This window comes from Euprymna scolopes, chromosome 46 (genome assembly GCF_053919585.1).
Source record: "Euprymna scolopes isolate OS-2025 chromosome 46, ASM5391958v1, whole genome shotgun sequence".
NCBI lineage: Eukaryota > Metazoa > Mollusca > Cephalopoda > Sepiida > Sepiolidae > Euprymna > Euprymna scolopes.
In genome coordinates, this window is record NC_136527.1 from 148576006 (window position 1) to 148594019 (window position 18014).

The 18014-nt window shown below is 35.2% G+C and overlaps 1 protein-coding gene across 2 annotated transcripts in view; it reads left to right on the top strand.

Annotated features, from left to right (window-relative positions):
* The first annotated feature begins 212 nt into the window (after positions 1–212).
* Positions 213–18014, top strand: part of LOC145270291 (zinc finger and BTB domain-containing protein 41-like) — a 28916-nt gene continuing 11114 nt past the window's right edge. Inside the window, exons 1-3 of one of the 2 annotated variants that reach the window (XM_080125935.1) lie at positions 213–365; positions 6696–6797; positions 9918–10057. The gene's annotated coding sequence lies outside the window, so the exon portion shown is untranslated. The other variant, XM_080125936.1, reaches the window with a different exon arrangement.

Consider the following 18014-nt stretch of genomic DNA (forward strand, 5'->3'; position numbering starts at 1 on the left):
CACCCAGTGACAATTTAATGAAACCCGCACACAAAAAAATGGCGCCGTCCGTGTAATGCAGAAGGAAATGGAAGAGCCGAGATATCCCAACTGTCCCTATAGTACAATTGAATCAAGATTTAATAATAAGAGTTATCTCCCCTTGTGTTTGTGTTTGACCATCACCGGCAGACATCCTTCGTTCTTCTTATAAGTTTGAAAAAAAAAAAAAAAAAACACACACACACACACACACACACGCGAAAAAAGACAACTTAATTTATGTCATACTTGTTCTAAAATTTTTTTAATGTATATATATATATACATATACATGTATGTATATATATTTATTTGTTAGCAAAAGCAATCTTTTATAAACCTAGGTAAGTAGGTATTATTTGTTGTCAAGTTGTTTGTGCGATAAGTTTAAGCACTATCTTTACGTGTTCTGTTGACTTAACCAATTATCGCGGTAATAATTGTTTGTTCTTTTTTAGAATAGTAGCGCTCTCGGGAAATTTCTGTTTTTTTTTTTGTTTTTTTTCCCTACCTCCGCTTGGTTTACGGACACAAATGAAACGACCTTAGGTTCAAACAGAAACGTTTGTGTTTCATTCCCGAAAGAAACTCATCAGGCTAGATTAATTTAACCTGATGCTTTCCTAAATTCTACCCGATTGTATTGTACCCTGTTGCAGTAAAAAAAAAAAAAAAAAAAAAAGGTAATATATTTTCCAAGTAAATTCACTGTTTACAGTCTTTTATTTATTAAATTGTTAGGTGAAAGTACAGATTAGTGATTGTGCACTTTTGCCATCGCGCTATTAAAAAAAAAAAAAAATTTCGGGTTAGATTGAAGCTTCACAATATCTTTATTATTATTAAATTCTTAGGTGGAAGCACAGAATAGTTACAAAACACTCTCCCGTCCCCATGTTAAGAATGACTTTAACGTTATTATTTCAGCACGGTGACAAAAGTGCACAAGTACCTACAAATTAGTTAAAAAAAAAAAAACGGTCAATGTGCACTGCACTGGTTATCCAACCTCCAAAGGGTGTTTGTTCCGAAAGCCGTTCTTAACATGAGGAGATTGGTGATGTTTATTCCGAAAGCCGTTCTTAACATGGGGAGGCTTAGGAATGTTTATTCCTAAAGGCATTTTCTTATTTTAAAGCTCCCCGTAATCAACTTTTTGAGGGTACTCCTCCGGTGCCGGTGCAGTGTGCACTTTCACCGAAAAGCCCCCACCTCTTCCCTTCTCTGTGTTCAGAATGGCTTTGTAAATAATAACGCTATTATTTTAACACGATTCGTAAACCGAAAAATGAACCAGAAAGATATACCTAGTAAGTAAATTATCTATATAAATAAAACAGTAGATAGTACTAGTGCACTTATTGATCCAAGCTGAAGTAATAACGTTATTATTTACAAAGCCATTCTTAACATGGATAGGGTGCTTTGTACCTATTCTATACTTTAACCTTACAATTGAATAAAAATAACATATCATAAAACTTTAATTAAACTTGGAAATACGATTTAAAAAATAACGCGGATCAGTAAGTGCACTAGCACCCAGTAGATGTATGCATGTGTATGTCTGTGTGTAAATATTTAACCGATAAACTCTTAAACCACTGGTCACATAACACTAAAATCAAGGTTTTTAGTTTTCTCACACTGCAAGAACTTTGAAATCAGCGTCGGAAAGTGGGATTATGGAGTCAATGCCCTCCCCGATGAGGGGCGCATCGACCTGCAAAAAAGTGCCTGGGCAGCCCCGTCGGTATTCCTCAGTAAGGGCGCCTCAGATGATTAGCTATAAACTAAACCCTTCTCAAAGAGAGACGGCAAGGGTGAACCTCCTAGAAATGCACAGAACTAAACTCCGACTGCAAAACCAACAGGGACCGGATCATTACAGGAATGATCTAATCTCTGTTGATTTTAAGGGCCTGAGGATAAAATTCTCGACTGAAATAACCAGGAACTAGCGATCATACACGAAAGGACGGTTTATGATGAGTAAAATCTCTGCAATTTTGAATTTTTTAGATGCTTGTGTTAATTTAATTAATTGGACTATTATTATTATTAGCACGTTTCGGTCGCTGCAACCTGTGACCTTCTTTGGGTATGGAAAACATGCTTCTTTTCCTGCTAAGAAAAAAAAAGGTCGGCTCTACATTACAAGAATTTAAACCGTTTGTTTGAGGGCGGGCCCGTAGATCATGAAGAACGTTCAATCATCAGGGATCACTAAGATATTTATTAAAAGTTTTTCTATGGCTCATTTTTTCGGGATATTTATACTAATTGTTGATATTAGTGAAAATCTTTGTTTGGTTCGATGAATAACGCGTACAGACATGTCGGCAGATTGAAAAGCGAAAGGTTTATACTTGCTGACATATTTCTATTACTTTACTGTTATTTTTAAACTTTTTTTTCGAATTCAATTTTCACCCCAAACAAGGCACATTGCCACTTTGATGTAAGGGGGCTACTATCAGGGACATAAGTTGCAGGGATACTATGTAGGGAGTTGAGCAGCAAGATATCTGTTCACATTACACTGGAACTCCTGCATGTCAGTACAGTTGGGAAACCAGAATCCTGGAAGGGAGTTCCAAAGTCTAGCAGTTCTGAGAAAGAAACTATTAGAGTAGAAGGCTTTCTTACACCTAGGGATCTCTACTGTGTAGGGGCGGGATTTAGCTGCTTGTCGGGTTTGTCAGGGGTATTTATATTGAGGGGGTGCAAGTAGGTACAGGGTGTCTTTAATTAGTTTCCAGACCTTTTGTGCAGGCATTTAAACTTATTGTAGACTCTTGACAGTTCTGTAGGTTATTGCTACACATCTAAGATAATTGACCAGTTTTTATGATTTCAGGTTCAAATGAACAGCTGCAGCAGTAATTGAAATACATCCTACTAAAGCCTGATTGTTACAGCTAGTGACATTTCAAAAATGCAATCTGGACTTTAGGACATTTTTTTGGATTTGAGGCTTATTGCTGTAATTGTGAACCACTTGAAACTTTGCAAAAGTTATGTTCATTTTCCCATACAAGTAAATATTCAAACTTGCATGGTATTCAAAGTCCAAAAAAAAAAAAAAAAATCCCATCGCCAATTTAGCTGGAAAGAACTTGAATACCTACTAGACAATCTGGCATGAAGATACTTTTACTTGATTATAGCACATCATATTACAAATATATTGTATCGTGTTCTTTTGTTTTTATTCAATTTTCACCCCAAACGAGGCACAATGCCACTTTGAAGTAGGGGGCTATTATCTGGGACATAAGTTGCAGGGGATATTATGAAGGGGCAGCAAGATGTTTATTCACATTACATTTGATCTTCTGCATGTCAGTATGGTTGGGAAAGCAGGATCCCAGAAAGGAGTTCCAAAGTCTAGCAGTTCTGGGAAAGAAATTATTGGAGTAGAAGGCTTTCTTACGTCTAGGGATCTCTACTGTGTAGGGGGGGGGGCAGAGATTTAACTGCTTATCGGGTTTGTCAGGTTACACCAAGGGAATACAAGTGCTTGTAGTTCATCAGAGCATTCGCCATTAAAATACTTGTTGTAGAAGAGGCAGAGAGATGCAACGTCTCGTCGATGGGACAGAACAGAGGCTGAAGCTTAGATGACAATTCAGGATCTATCAGTTTGGCGACTCTCTTTTGATCCCTGTCCAGGAGTGAGAGACTAGTAGCAGATGCACCAGCCCAAATATGACAACAGTACTCCATACGTGAACGAATGGTGGCCTTATAGAGGTACAGGATACTTTCAGACATAAGTAGCTTTCTAGCATGGTAGAGAGAGCCCACCTTCTTCACAGCAGACTTGGCAATGCTCTCCTGTTCTTACTTATGTTCCCTGTGAACGTTAGGCCAAGGAGTTTAAAAGAAGCACTTTCAGGTAATGTTTTTGGCCATTGCTGTTCGTGATAGAAAGGGTTTCTTGTAATTATTAAAGGAAACAAGCTTAGTCTTGGCAGCATTGAATGCGACCATCCATTTTTGTCCCCATTCCACTACAGATTGGAAGTCATCCTCTAGTGTTTCTGCAATTTCATTAGGTATGTGTTCATTTGTTTTACCTCGTGCTTGTTATAGATATCACTAATATATATTAGCTACAATATAATTTATAATAGAGAATTGCCTCTGTAATAATAGATATGACATCTGCATAAATTGGAGTATATTTTACGACCGGGCAAGACCCGGCGCCACCTGCTAGTAATATAACATACGAGAGACGTTCCAAAAGTTATGCCTCCTATTTTTTCATTCCGCCTGAATGGATCAGATTGGATTGCAAACTGCCTTGTTATGATGCATTCAGGACCTGAAAGTTTCATCTCTCTGCCTCTGTTGCAGATATTGACAGTATGAGACTCTAAAACGCGCGTCAGAATCAGAGGTGCATCACTGAATCCCTCCATGCAGAAAAAATTGAATTGGTCAACATTCACCAGCGCCTGTTGAGTGTTTATGAAGCCGATGCAGTTCATGTCAGCACAGTTAGGAGATGGGTACACCGATTTCAGAGTGACAACAGAGATGTGAGTGACAATGCACGTTCCAGACTTTTATGACCGAGGTATCAAGAGAGTTTGGCAAAAGTGCATTAAGAATGGTGGTGACGATATAGAAAAATAAATTTTGGATCACAAAAGGTTGCTCGTTATAATGGTGCCACTCCCTTATTCGTAGCTCTTCAATGTTTTAGTCTTTTGGTCCACTGACAAAGGACCTAGTAATTCACTCCTTTCTGTCTGTTTGTTTGTTCACACTTTCCTCAATAACTACTGAATGAATGTTTTTGAAATTTTAAATAAACATTAGTCATCGTGAAAGTAAATTTTTGCCAGAACGGATTTTTCAGGATAACTCTAGTTGCCTGACCTCCACCCCCACCCTCGGAGCCATTATAGAAATTATGGGGTAAAATTGTCCCCAAATCATCCGTACGTTTATTTCCACTTTTCTCAATAATCGAGCTTTAGATTTTAAAAAAATTTGCACAAACATTAGTCATGGTTCTTGAGTTGTAAGCCATGTTTGTCTATAAGGCCACCATTCGCCCATGTATGGAGTACTGCTGTCACGTTTGTGCTGGTGCATCTGCCACTAGTCTCTCAATCCTTGACAGGGTTCAAAAGAGAATCACGAACCTGATAAGTCCTGACCTGTCATCTAAGCTTCAATCTCTGTCCCATCGACGAGATGTTGTATCCTTCTGCCTGTTCTACAAGTATTTTAGTGGTGAATGTTCTGATGAACTACAAGCACTTGTACCCCCTCGATATAAATACTCCTGACAAACCCGACAAGCAGCTAAATCCCGCCCCTTCACAGTAGAGATCCCTAGGTGTAAGAAAGCCTTCTACTCTAATAGTTTTTCCCCAGAATTGCTAGATTTTGGAACTCCCTTCCAGGATTCTGGTTTCTCAACTGTACTGACATTCAGAAGTTCAAAATGTGAACAGACATCTTGCTGCTTATCTCCCTACATAACTGCAACTTATGTCCCTGATAGTAGCCCCGTACTTAAAAGTGGCACTGTGTCTTGTTTGGGGTGAAAATTGAATTTTAAAAAAATCCAAAAAACCTCATTATCAAGCATTCCACTAGTGTTTACTTTTGAGTTAGTTAAAGTTCTTTACATATTTCAAACTATGACCGTCAACTGGAATTGGTACTCTTGAGTTGGAAGCCATGTTTAGTTTCAGAAGAGTTTCCGATGTGTAGTTATTCAATGCAAGTCCTGGAGATGAAGAATTCTCAGTGGGTAGCTATTCTGTACAGGTTATGGACTTTATAATTCTGTAACCAAAGAGCAAACGATCCTTCTCATGTTGACATGATAAAAAAATTATGTGCTAGGATGCTAAAAGGTTTAATTTTTATGGAGCAATTCTGGTTTCTGATTGGTTGGTAGCAGAACGTGAATTAATTTGATTCGTCAGTTCCTAGCAGCAGCGTTTATAAATAGAATCTCCCAACTGTGAGGGAGCATACCCTCACTTCCATAGCTTAGGCGGCTTGGAGACTGGATAGAGTACAAGGATCCGTTCGTGACACTCAACCTGACAGGTGCGAGGCAGGGAACCAGCCCAGTATCTGTCGGACTGAGGTACACCGTCTATGTATCGCTCAGGAGGTCCACTCTCCTAGACCTTGCCACCGATCGAAATGCCCAGGCAATTTTTTTATAATAGCAAGAGTGCCTTTCCTTTAGGGGAGTTTGCCTCATTTCCACCAGCTGACCTTGTGTCACACTTTGTTTTGGTGGACAGCAAACAAATATCTACCTTCACTAGTTATTCACCTAACCCCCCACCCCTACCCCGTTGCATATTTTTCATATATGAGTTTTAAGTAGATTCTCATGGTATGCTGCTTTTATGGTGACTGCCGAAGGATTTATACGCTGAAGGATGTATAGCATGAATTGTGGTGAAAGCAGAGTGAAAGTAGAATCTAGTTAGATTAGTTAGTATTAGCCATGCAAAGACCGTCCCTCCCCCCCACCCCATGTTCGACCTTATGTCAGATTTTTCTTTAAATTTTACTTGCATAAGTGGAACCCTGCATGCTCAGCTTTACTTTTGGAGCGGCCCTTTTATATTGCTGCGTTTATTTTTTTATTTTTTTTTTTTTTAATTTTTGTACTTGTTTTACAGGTACTTCCACGAACTGTTCTCTGATGAACAGCCTCTACTTGTATACATTATCTAATAAACTCCATCTGTGCCGATGGGGATGGCACAGGCAATTTCTAAAAGGTAAGAATGCTCATTTAGGGGTGTTGGCTTGAACCCTCCCACCTTTGTAGTTTTCTACATTGAATTAATCAAGAGGTTGAATTCGTATATCATTTACTGCACTCCATGTTTAAAAAGGAAGTGTCCTCTATAGTATCAGATCTGACCGAATGGTTAATTGTAGGCATAGACCAATTCATACCATCAAAAAAATTCCAACAAAAACCTAACAGCCAGCCATGGTTCTCCCCAGAATGTGCTGCTGCTATCGCGCACAGAAATCACTTTTTCCATAACTACCAACGTAATAGATGCACTGAGACTAAAGCTGCTTTCAGGACTGCCAGCAATCACTGTAAAAGAGTAATAAAAAATGCAAGAGAGCTATATGCCCAGTCTGTTAAATCCAAGGTAGCTGATCAGCGGCTTGGTTCCCACCAGTTTTGGCAAATAACAAATAGGATCCTGAACAGAAGTGTGCGTTCTATCCCAACCATTATCAATGGACCAGAGGTTATCTCGTCAGCGTCAGACAAGGCCAAACTATTTGCAAAGAACTTTGCAGCTAATTCTACCCTATGCGACGAAGGCCATCAACTCCCCATATTTCCTCCTATAACACAGAACAAGCTAGGTAATATACAAATATCCGTGCATGAGGTCGCCAAGCTAATAAAAAACCTAGATTCCAGTAAAGCAACTGGCCCTGATGGCATCCCAATTATAGTGTTAAAAAAGCTTCAACCAGAACTTGCTCCCATACTTACGAAACTATTTAAGCGCTGCCTTAAGGAGAAGTGCTTTCCGACCCCCTGGAAGACCTCATCAGTTTGCCCTGTATTTAAGAATTCAGGTGATAAGTCATCTCCCTCTCAATACAGACCAATAAGCCTTCTCTGTGTTATGAGTAAGTTACTGGAATCAATATTAAATAGAGAAATAGTCAACCACCTCAGCAGAAACAACCTTCTTAGTGACACACAATATGGTTTCCGCTCTGCAAGATCTACTGCAGATGTGCTGACGGTTATATCCCACAGGATTAGTGAATCTCTTGACAAAGGCTTCCTTTCTAGGGCAATTGCTCTTGACATATCAAAGGCCTTTGACAAAGTATGGCATAAGGGTCTACTTCACAAGATTTCCAGCTACGGTATAACTGGAAATGTTTTCTCAATCATTAAATCATTTCTCTCCGATAGGCTCATAAGAGTAGTGGTAGATGGACAAAAATCGGAGGCCTGCAATATAAATGCTGGAGTCCCTCAGGGGTCAATCCTCGGCCCAACTCTCTTCCTGATCTACATCAATGACCTCCCTAAACACATACTTAAATCATTCGTTGACATCTATGCTGATGACACGACCATCTACGGCAACACATCAAAGGCTGTAAATGACGAAGTTCTCTCGGATTCTCTCTCCTCTGATCTCGAGCGCGTGGTTCAGTGGGGGAAGATGTGGCTAGTTACCTTTAATGCATCTAAAACCAAACTCCTATCCTTACATCATCAACGCTCTGATCCCCAGCTGGCATCAATTGTGATGGATGGCTCTCGTCTGGGTGAGGCCCCGTGTTTTGACAAGCTTCTGGGTTTGACCTTTACTCCTGATCTGAAATGGAACACGTACATCAAGTCTGTTGCCAAGGTCGCTGGAAAGATGGTGGGATCCTTCTACCGCTCCAGAAGATATCTCACTACTGATGCAATTCTCTATCTATATAAAAGCCAAGTACGTCCAAGGATGGAATACTGTTGCCATATCTGGGCAGGAGCTGCCAAAAACAGCCTATCATGCCTTGACAGAGTACAAAATAGACTTCGTGGTTTAGTGGGGGATGCCCTTTTCTCTACCCTGCAACCCCTCTCCCACAGAAGAGACGTTGCGAGCCTATCCTTGTTTTATCGTTATTTTCATGGCAGGTGCTCGTCTGAACTCCAATCCCTGGTCCCCCCTCGCCAAACTTTCACGAAAATCACCCGTCTAGCTGAATCCACTGTGAAAAATTTCCCCCACTCTATATCTGTGCCTAAATCAAAACGCGGATTTCATGAGCAAAGCTTCTTTCTTAGAACTGCACGCCTGTGGAACTCTGTTCCGTCTGCCTGCTTCCCTCCGGACTACAACTTGGATGTCTTCAAGTCTAATGTTAACAAATTCCTAATGAACCGCCCCCCTAATTAAACACTTCATAAAATCTCCTCACTAACGTGATGTACTTGCAATAACCCTTATCCCTGAGTGGCTTCCGGGCCTTGATAAGTGGTGATCACTGTGTAAAAAAAAAAAAAAAAAAAAAAATTTATTAGAATCCTTTGAGATTGAGAATAATTTGTATATTTATTCATTTGTTTATTTGTTTATTTGTTTCTTTATTTGTTTGTTTATTCGTTTGTTTACTTGCTTATTTATTTGTTTGTTTGTTTGTTTATTCATTTGTTTATTCGTTTGTTTGTTTGTTCATTTGTCTGTTTATTTATTTATTTGTTTATTTATTCATTTGTTTGTTTGTTTATTTGTTTATTCGTTTGTTTATTTATTTGTTTATTTGTTTATTTATTTATTTGTTTGTTTATTTGTTTATTCGTTTGTTTATTTATTTATTTGTTTGTTTGTTTATTCGTTTGTTTGTTTATTTATTTGTTTGTTTGTTTTTTTATTCATTTGTTTGTTTGTTTATTTATTTGTTTATTTGTTTGTTTATTCGTTTATTTGTTCATTTGTTTGTTTGTTTATTTGTTTATTTGTTTTTTTATTCATTTGTTTGTTTGTTTATTTATTTGTTTATTTGTTTGTTTGTTTATTCGTTTATTTGTTCATTTGTTTGTTTGTTTATTTGTTTATTCGTTTGTTTATTCGTTTGTTTGTTTATTCATTTGTTTGTTTGTTTATTTGTCTGTTTGTTTATTCGTTTGTTTGTTTATTCGTTTGTTTGTTTATTCGTTTGTTTGTTTATTCGTTTGTTTGGTTATTCATTTATTTGTTTGTTTATTTGTTTATTTGTTTGTTTATTTGTTTATTCGTTTATTTATTCGTTTGTTTGTTTATTCGTTTGTTTGTTTGTTTTTTGTTTATTTATTTGTTTATCTATTTATTTATTTGCATCTTAATAGTTGTGGTTGCTTCATTATGTTTCAGTCAATTATTGATCCATTATCTTCAGACAATGCTCACCTGGAACAGTAGTGACTAAATGCCTCTATCCACTGCACCACGAAATCCCCGAAGTTTGGATTTTTTTATCAAGTTCTCGTTCTTACCTGCTCTTCCATCATCGGGTCAGTACCAAATGGTATTTTGTATTATTTTTTTATTCGTAACTAGCATGGGTGCCTGGCATTGCCCGTGTGCTTGGAGGCGTGTGCTGAACGAAAAAAAAAAAAAGTGGTAGTAGGCAGCCAGGCTTGAACCCATACCGCGAAGATTACACGCACGGATTTGAAACAGCACTGATACAAGAGGTTTTTCTCTTCAGGAGGCCTTGACTTCTTACTAGCAACATGTTATTGGCAAAAGTTTTGATTTTAACAACAACAAAAAAAGGTAAATGAAAAAATGATTTTATCAGTTCATAACATTTTCAACTTTTCAAATGTTCTCATTTAAATTTATATAAAAAAGGTTTTCTACAAATGTGTGACTCTCCATTTAATGAATTCTTTGTCTAAAAATTCTATATTTTTACAGAATTTAACTTAAAATCCTGCAATTCTAAAATATATATATATATATATATATATATATTATTGTATTTTATCAACAATTCCTTTCTGTAGCAAGTTTAGAATATAATTGTCTATAATACCAACTCTATTATAATCTCAGCTCAATGAATTTTCAAAGGAGTTTTCAGAGCATGTATACGTAAATTGAATAAAATCACAACCTACATGAATAGAAATTCACTAATTTTGGCAGCTGTTTCGTGAAAGGATGGACAAATACCTTTCGTCCATAGAACTGTAAATCTTCCATCCAGTCACTCCTCAGAGACACTTACAACTATTCCCAACTAGTTTTTCAATCCGTTGTGAACACGTTTATTTTTTTTCAAATAAAGTTTTAGGTTAAAAAAACCGCCGAATATATGTCAACCTATGTCACAGTAACATTTATTGAGCGAGTTTTAACAGTATTTTATCCAATTTTTTATTTATAACACCTTTTCCGAAACTTACCGTGTTAAAGAGAGAGTCAGACGCCATCTTGAATTTTCCAATACATCGGTAAACACTGTATGGTTTTCGAGCTGAATAAACATGTTACATTGAATAAAAACACGAAAAATATATCCAGTTTGGTAGAAAAGTAACTTATCTTGCCTTTGATAACATTTATTTGTTATATATTTGTTTTTCGACAACTTTTTCGAATCTATGTATACAAACCCGCTTTATTTTATTTATTTATTATTTTATTAGTTATAAAGATGGGTGCAGGATGGAGTACTGTTGCCACATCTGGGCAGGAGCTGCTAGAAATACTTATCCTGCCTTGACAGAGTTCAAAATAGACTTTGTAGCCTAGTAAGGGATGCCCTTTTCTCACAGAAGAGATGTTGCGAGCTTGTCTCTGCTTTATTGTTATTTTCATGGCAAGTGCTTGTCTGAGCTCCAATCTCTGCTTTCCGCTTGCCAGACTTTCACGAGAAACACTCGTCTAGCTGAAAACACTATCAATAATTTCCCATCACTCTTTATCTGTGCCTAAACCTAAACATAGATTCCATGAAAAAAGCTTCTTTCTTAGAACTGCACGCCTGTGGAACTCTGTTCCGTTTTCCTGCTTTCCAGCTGACTACAAGATGGTTGTATTCAAGTCCAATGTAAACAAGTTCTTGATGAGCCGTTCCCTTTAAGTAATCCAATTTACCAAATTTCCACTACTAACGATTACTACGATATTGTCCCATTGACTACTGTACATTCATTAACACTTATCCTCGAATGGCCTCTGGGCCTTGATAAGTGGTGATTCCTATGTAAAAAAAAAAATTTTTCTTATTTTATATTTTACTAGCGAGGGGTACCCGGCGTTGCCCGGGTGTTTGTAGGTGTGTGTGAAAAAAAAAACAGGTGGCCGTGAAAAAAAAACAAAGCCTTGACGACGCGCAGTTGGAAAATAGTAAAGTGTGAAAAAAAAAAGCAGGTGCGCGTTTTTGATTGACGTGACGGCGATAGGTATTCAGCAGTCAGCATTTTGTGCGGGACAGTTTTTAATGAGGTGAATAAATCGGTTTGTTTGTTTTTAAAAACCCGCTCCCTCGTCTGATATGACCAAGTCGATAAATGTTCACTGGCTCTGGGCCTGTTATTAGAGTCGAGTTTCGCTTTTTGTTTATACCGAAAACCGAATGTAACACATGCCGATGCGGGAAATGTGGAATAATTAACGTTTGAAAGTCAATAAAATTGAATAGACAGGCGAGCTCCGTGGTTAACTCTGAGATATTACAATTTATAGATGATATAAAAAGTTTTAAGAAGTTGTGAAGCGAATGAGCACTTCTCTGAAAGAAGCCTTTTGTGGACATTGAGGAAAAGCGTACATACATACATACATACATTTTCGCTTTTATATATATAGATTTATTTATTGTTAGTTGTTGAATACGGTTAGTATATTTGTCCTACTATTAAACAAGATTCAATCAGACAAGATACAAGGTCCACAAAGTTTTATAATTATATATATACTAGCTATTTATTTATATATATATATATATATATTTATATATAATTATATATATACTAGCTGTATTATTTGGATTGTTATATATTCGTATCCTATGCCAGTAGATATTATGTTATATATAGTAATTTATGGTTAGTATTAGTAAAAGTTCAACACCAATACATGGTGGAGCGATAAAGTTGTTGCCCTAAAAAAAGCATTGCAGCTTTATTTAGGAGTCATCACTTATCAAGGACCGGGGGCCACTCAAGGATAAGGGTTACTGAGTGTACAGGAGTCAAAGAAAACATGTCATAGTCATCGTTGGTAGTGGAAATTTGGTAAATTGGATTACTTAAGGGGATAGCTCATCAAGAACTTGTTCGCGTTGGACTTGAAGATGGCCATATTGTAGTCATTTGGAAAGCAGGAAAATGGTACAGAGTTCCACAGGCGTGCAGTTCTAAGAAAGAAGCTTTGTTCATGAAATCTATGTTTAGGTTTAGGCACAGATAAAGAGTGGGGGAAATTATTGATAGTGGTTTCAGATAGACGAGTGTTTTTTGTGAAAGTCAGGACAGGAGAAACCCTAGATTGGAGCTCAGACGAGCACTTGCCATGAAAATATCGCTAAAGCAGAGACAGATTGCAGAAAAGGGTATCCCCTACTCGGCTACAAAGTCTATTTTGAACTCTATCAGGGTAGATGATGATGATGCTGGAAACAAAATTAACAAATTGAATAAACAAGATTTGTATTATTTGAATTGTTATATATTTGTATCCTATGCCAGTAGATAGATATTATGTTATATATAGTAATTTATGGTTAGTGTTAGTATATTTATTAATTTTATTTTATTATATATATATATATATATATATATATATATATATACACACACACACACACACAGGGTGGAATGATAATGATGGTGATGATGGTGATGATTATGTAAGCAAAGAAACACTAATATCTACTTCAATGAAAACTGCTGGTTAGTTGTCAATGCTGATGAGGTTCATGATGATGATGCTGGAAACAAAATTAACAAATTGAATAAAAAAGATTTGTATTATTTGTATTGTTATATATTTGTATCCTATGCCAGTAGATATCATGTTATATATATTAATTTATGGTTAGTATTCAACATGTTATATATATTAATTTATGGTTAGTGTTAGTATATTTATTAATTTTATTTTATTATATATTAATTTATGGTTAGTGTTAGTATATTTATTAATTTTATTTTATTATATATTAATTTATGGTTAGTGTTAGTATATTTATTAATTTTATTTATTATATATTAATTTATGGTTAGTGTTAGTATATTTATTAATTTTATTTTATTATATATTAATTTATGGTTAGTGTTAGTATATTTATTAATTTTATTTTATTATATATTAATTTATGGTTAGTGTTAGTATATTTATTAATTTTATTTTATTATATATTAATTTATGGTTAGTGTTAGTATATTTATTAATTTTATTTTATTATATATTAATTTATGGTTAGTGTTAGTATATTTATTAATTTTATTTTATTATAAATTTATGGTTAGTGTTAGTATATTTATTAATTTTATTTTATTATATATTAATTTATGGTTAGTGTTAGTATATTTATTAATTTTATTTATTATATATTAATTTATGGTTAGTGTTAGTATATTTATTAATTTTATTTTATTATATATTAATTTATGGTTAGTGTTAGTATATTTATTAATTTTATTTTATTATATATTAATTTATGGTTAGTGTTAGTATATTTATTAATTTTATTTTATTATACTAGCTGTACCCTGCCACGCGTTGCTGTGGCTCAATTTGGTGTAATGGAAAATTCTAATAAAAAGAGAAAATGCATGTTTCTTATATTCTTAGTACAGCAATCCACTCCAAAAAGCAAAAAAAAAAAAAAAGGCGAAAATGAAAAAAAATGGTACTTTTGCAGAATTGGATCCTGATCCTCGGGATTACCGTCAATCATGGCTTGGGCTCGACCAACAATCAGTGGATAAAGCTGAATGTACCTATCTACTATGCCTCCCCACAGGACAGAGTTAGACACCAGGGTCGTTTTTTAACGTGGAGAAAAGGTACAAAAATAAAAATTGTCTCAGTCGTGAAGGATTTCTCCTCCACCGAAAGAGAACAAGAAATAGAAGTGCAGCATCTGAAGAACAGATACTACACTTTGATCTTGACCAAAAGGCCTAGTAGCAAAAATGTTGAAACGCTAAATGTTTTTTTTTTTGTTTTCTGTATACAAAAATGTGAGTTAGTAATTAATATTTGAGTGATTGATGGGGAGGGGGGTTACTATACACAGATTCAAAAAAGTTGTCCAAAAACAAATAAATGAAAGCAAAGGTAAGGTAAGTTACGTTTCTACCTAACTGAATAATTGTTTAGTGTTTTTATGTAATGTAAAATGTTTAATCCGCTCGAAAAACAGAAATGGTTGCAGACTCTGTTGAATACATTAAGTTTGCGAAAGTAAGTTGAAAACTAAAAACTATACAATACAGTGTCAAAAACTCACCCAATATATGTTACCATGACATAGGCTGACATAATCGGTGGGTTTGTGACAGTATTTTGTATAGTTTTTTTAGTTTTAACTCACTTTCTCAAACTTAATGTAATCAACAGTGTCTGCCACCATTTGTATCTTTCAAATACACCGATAAACACTATTTTTCGAGCCGACTAAACGTTACATTAAATGAAAAGGGTTTGTATTACTAAACACAGATACAAAGAAGTTGTCAAAAAATAAATATATAACAAATAAATGTTATCAAAGGCAAGAAAAGTAAATGTTCTACCTTACTGGATAAGATTGTAGTGTTTTTATGTAATGTATAATGTTTAGTTGGTTCAAAAACATGCAGTGTTTATCGGTATATTTGAAAAATACAATGGTGGCAGACTGTATCGAACACGTTAAGTTTGGGGAAATTTTGGGAAAATGAGTTTAAACTAAAAAACTATACAAAATACTATTAGGAACTCACTCAATATATGTTACTGTGATGTAGGCTGACATATAATCAGTGGTTTTAAACTTTTGCTCGATACAGGTGACGACTTTTAAGAGTCCCTTTTAGTGATTTCCTGATTTGAGGATATTTGCACAACTAAACAGCAAATCTGCCCCAAAAATCCGGTATTATTTTACTTTAAGGCCCGTCTCATGTTCGTATATAACAAAATATTTTATTGTAGATTTCGGTGTACTAAAAACGAATCTGCAAACCGTTTCCGTCGCAAAAAGAAAGTTTTCATGATATGAAGAGATTACTTTTTCGAAAAGTGGGTGATCAATGTAAATTTAACTTAGAATGAGCACCCACTTTCTGGCCACCTTAGAGAGGGGTATTTTTCTGTGTGTTTCTTGGCTAAAAAGTTTTTTGTTTGATTTCTTTTGCATGGTAATAACCCCTGAACTCTGGGACTATTTCCCATTTCACAGCCGTAGCCTTCGTTTATGCTACGCGCGAGCATAAACAAAAGCTGTTTAGCCAATAAACATGGGAAAAGTCCCCCCCCCCTCTCTCAGGTGGCTAGAAAGTGGGTGCTTATTTTAAGTTAAATTTACATGGAAAAGTGTTCGCCTACTTTTCGAAAATGTAATCTCTTCGTATAAAAACTATTTTTTTGCGACGTAAACGGTTTGCAGATTCATTTTTAGCACACCGAAATCTACAAAAAAATTTTTTTGTTATATACGAACGTGAGACGCATAACCCTTTATGGAAAATTTTATCAAAAATCCAGGAGAAAATAGTTTTCAATAAAAAGAGCAAATGAATTCGATAGAAAAAAATGGATGCTATTTTAAAAAATTTTTCTGTGTGTTTCTTGGCTAAAAAGTTTTTTGTTTGATTTCTTTTGCATGGTAATAACCCCTGAACTCTGGGGACTATTTTCCATTTCACAAACGTAGCCTTTGTTTATGCTACATGCGAGCATAAACGAAGGCTGTTAAATATGCACTCGCGTACCAAACTGCCTTATCAAAAAACCTTTAAGCCAACAAACACAAAAATAAATGTCCCCCCTTCCTCAGGTGGCCAGAAGTGGGTGCCCATTTTTAGCTAAATTTACATGGAAAAGTGATCACCCACTTTTCGGAAAAGAAATTTCTTCATATCATCAAAATTATTTTTGGTACTCCTTGGGCGTTGAGTTCCATGGCTACTTATTTAATGGTCATTCCTTAGTCCGTCCCCCCTCAGTCAAGGCTAACACATGCGCACATAATATTTTTGTTATTTATTTACTTACGTTGTTTTTGGCACTTTTACAAACATTACTTACGTTGGCTTAACTATTTTCATAAATAATAAAAGAAAAGGTAACTAAACCATTTATTGATAATTTGTCGCGTGTACAAACATTTATTTATTTATTTATTTACGTTGGCTTAACTCTTTTCATGATTAAAAAAAGTTTACTCCTTAAGAATATTAAAAGGAAAAAGTTACTAAACATTTATTAATAATTTCTCACATACTTTTCATGAAGTATATATAAAAAAAAAAGTAACTAAACCGTTTATTGATAATTTCTCACTTACAAATATTTTTAATTTACATGAGCGGATAAGTCTGCTGGTCGCCATGGAACTCAATGGCCACCCAAAAAAGTATTTTGTTATATACGAACGTGAGAAAATGGAAAATTTTATCAAAATTCCGGGATGCTATTTTTTTTGTTTTTTTTTTTTGGTAAATATGAAGAATTACTCCACCCTTAAAAATTCCTTTAAAATTAAAGGTTTTCGGGGTCGCTGAAAACGAAAATAACGTTTAAAATTACGGCAAACGAGTAGTTTCCAAGGTATGAAGAAATGTGAATTCTAAAAACTGGGGGATTACTTTTCTATCATAATTTAATGTAAAATGATCACCCACTTTGTGGCCACGATTTTTTTTGGGGGGGGGAACTTTCTTTACACCTTCGGAAAATCCTCTAAAATTCCAGTAAACACGTAGTTTCCAAGATATGAAGAAATGCACTCACTGGTATTTTTTTTTTTTTAGGGGGGAATTGCCGATTTGTTTTTCGTTCTTTTTTTGGAGGGGGATATTCAATTATAGAATTTCTATAGTTTTTTAACAGGTGCTTATGCAGTTTAACTGTTTTAACATAAGTAACATGCCGACATTAACTGAACAGAAGAACTGTTTAATATTTTACAAAAATTCTGTTTACATTTGATGGGAGGCGCCCCTCCAACCAATTTAACCAGGTAATTTTAAAGGATTTTCCAAGGGTAGAAAGAAAGCCCCCCCCCCAAAAAAAAACTTTTAGGGTTATCGAAATCGGAAAAATTATAGTCTAATTTCTGATTCCAAACCGATTCTTGGAAATTTAAAAATAAAAAATGAAATCAGCACAAATTGTTTTTTTTTATTAGAAGTTTTGATTCGTTTATTCATTTAAATTTTTTTTTGGTGGGGAGGAGTTCCAGCACACGGGCTGTCAAAATATCTGATGTAGAAATTGTCACCTACTTGTTCCTTTTTTTTCTCT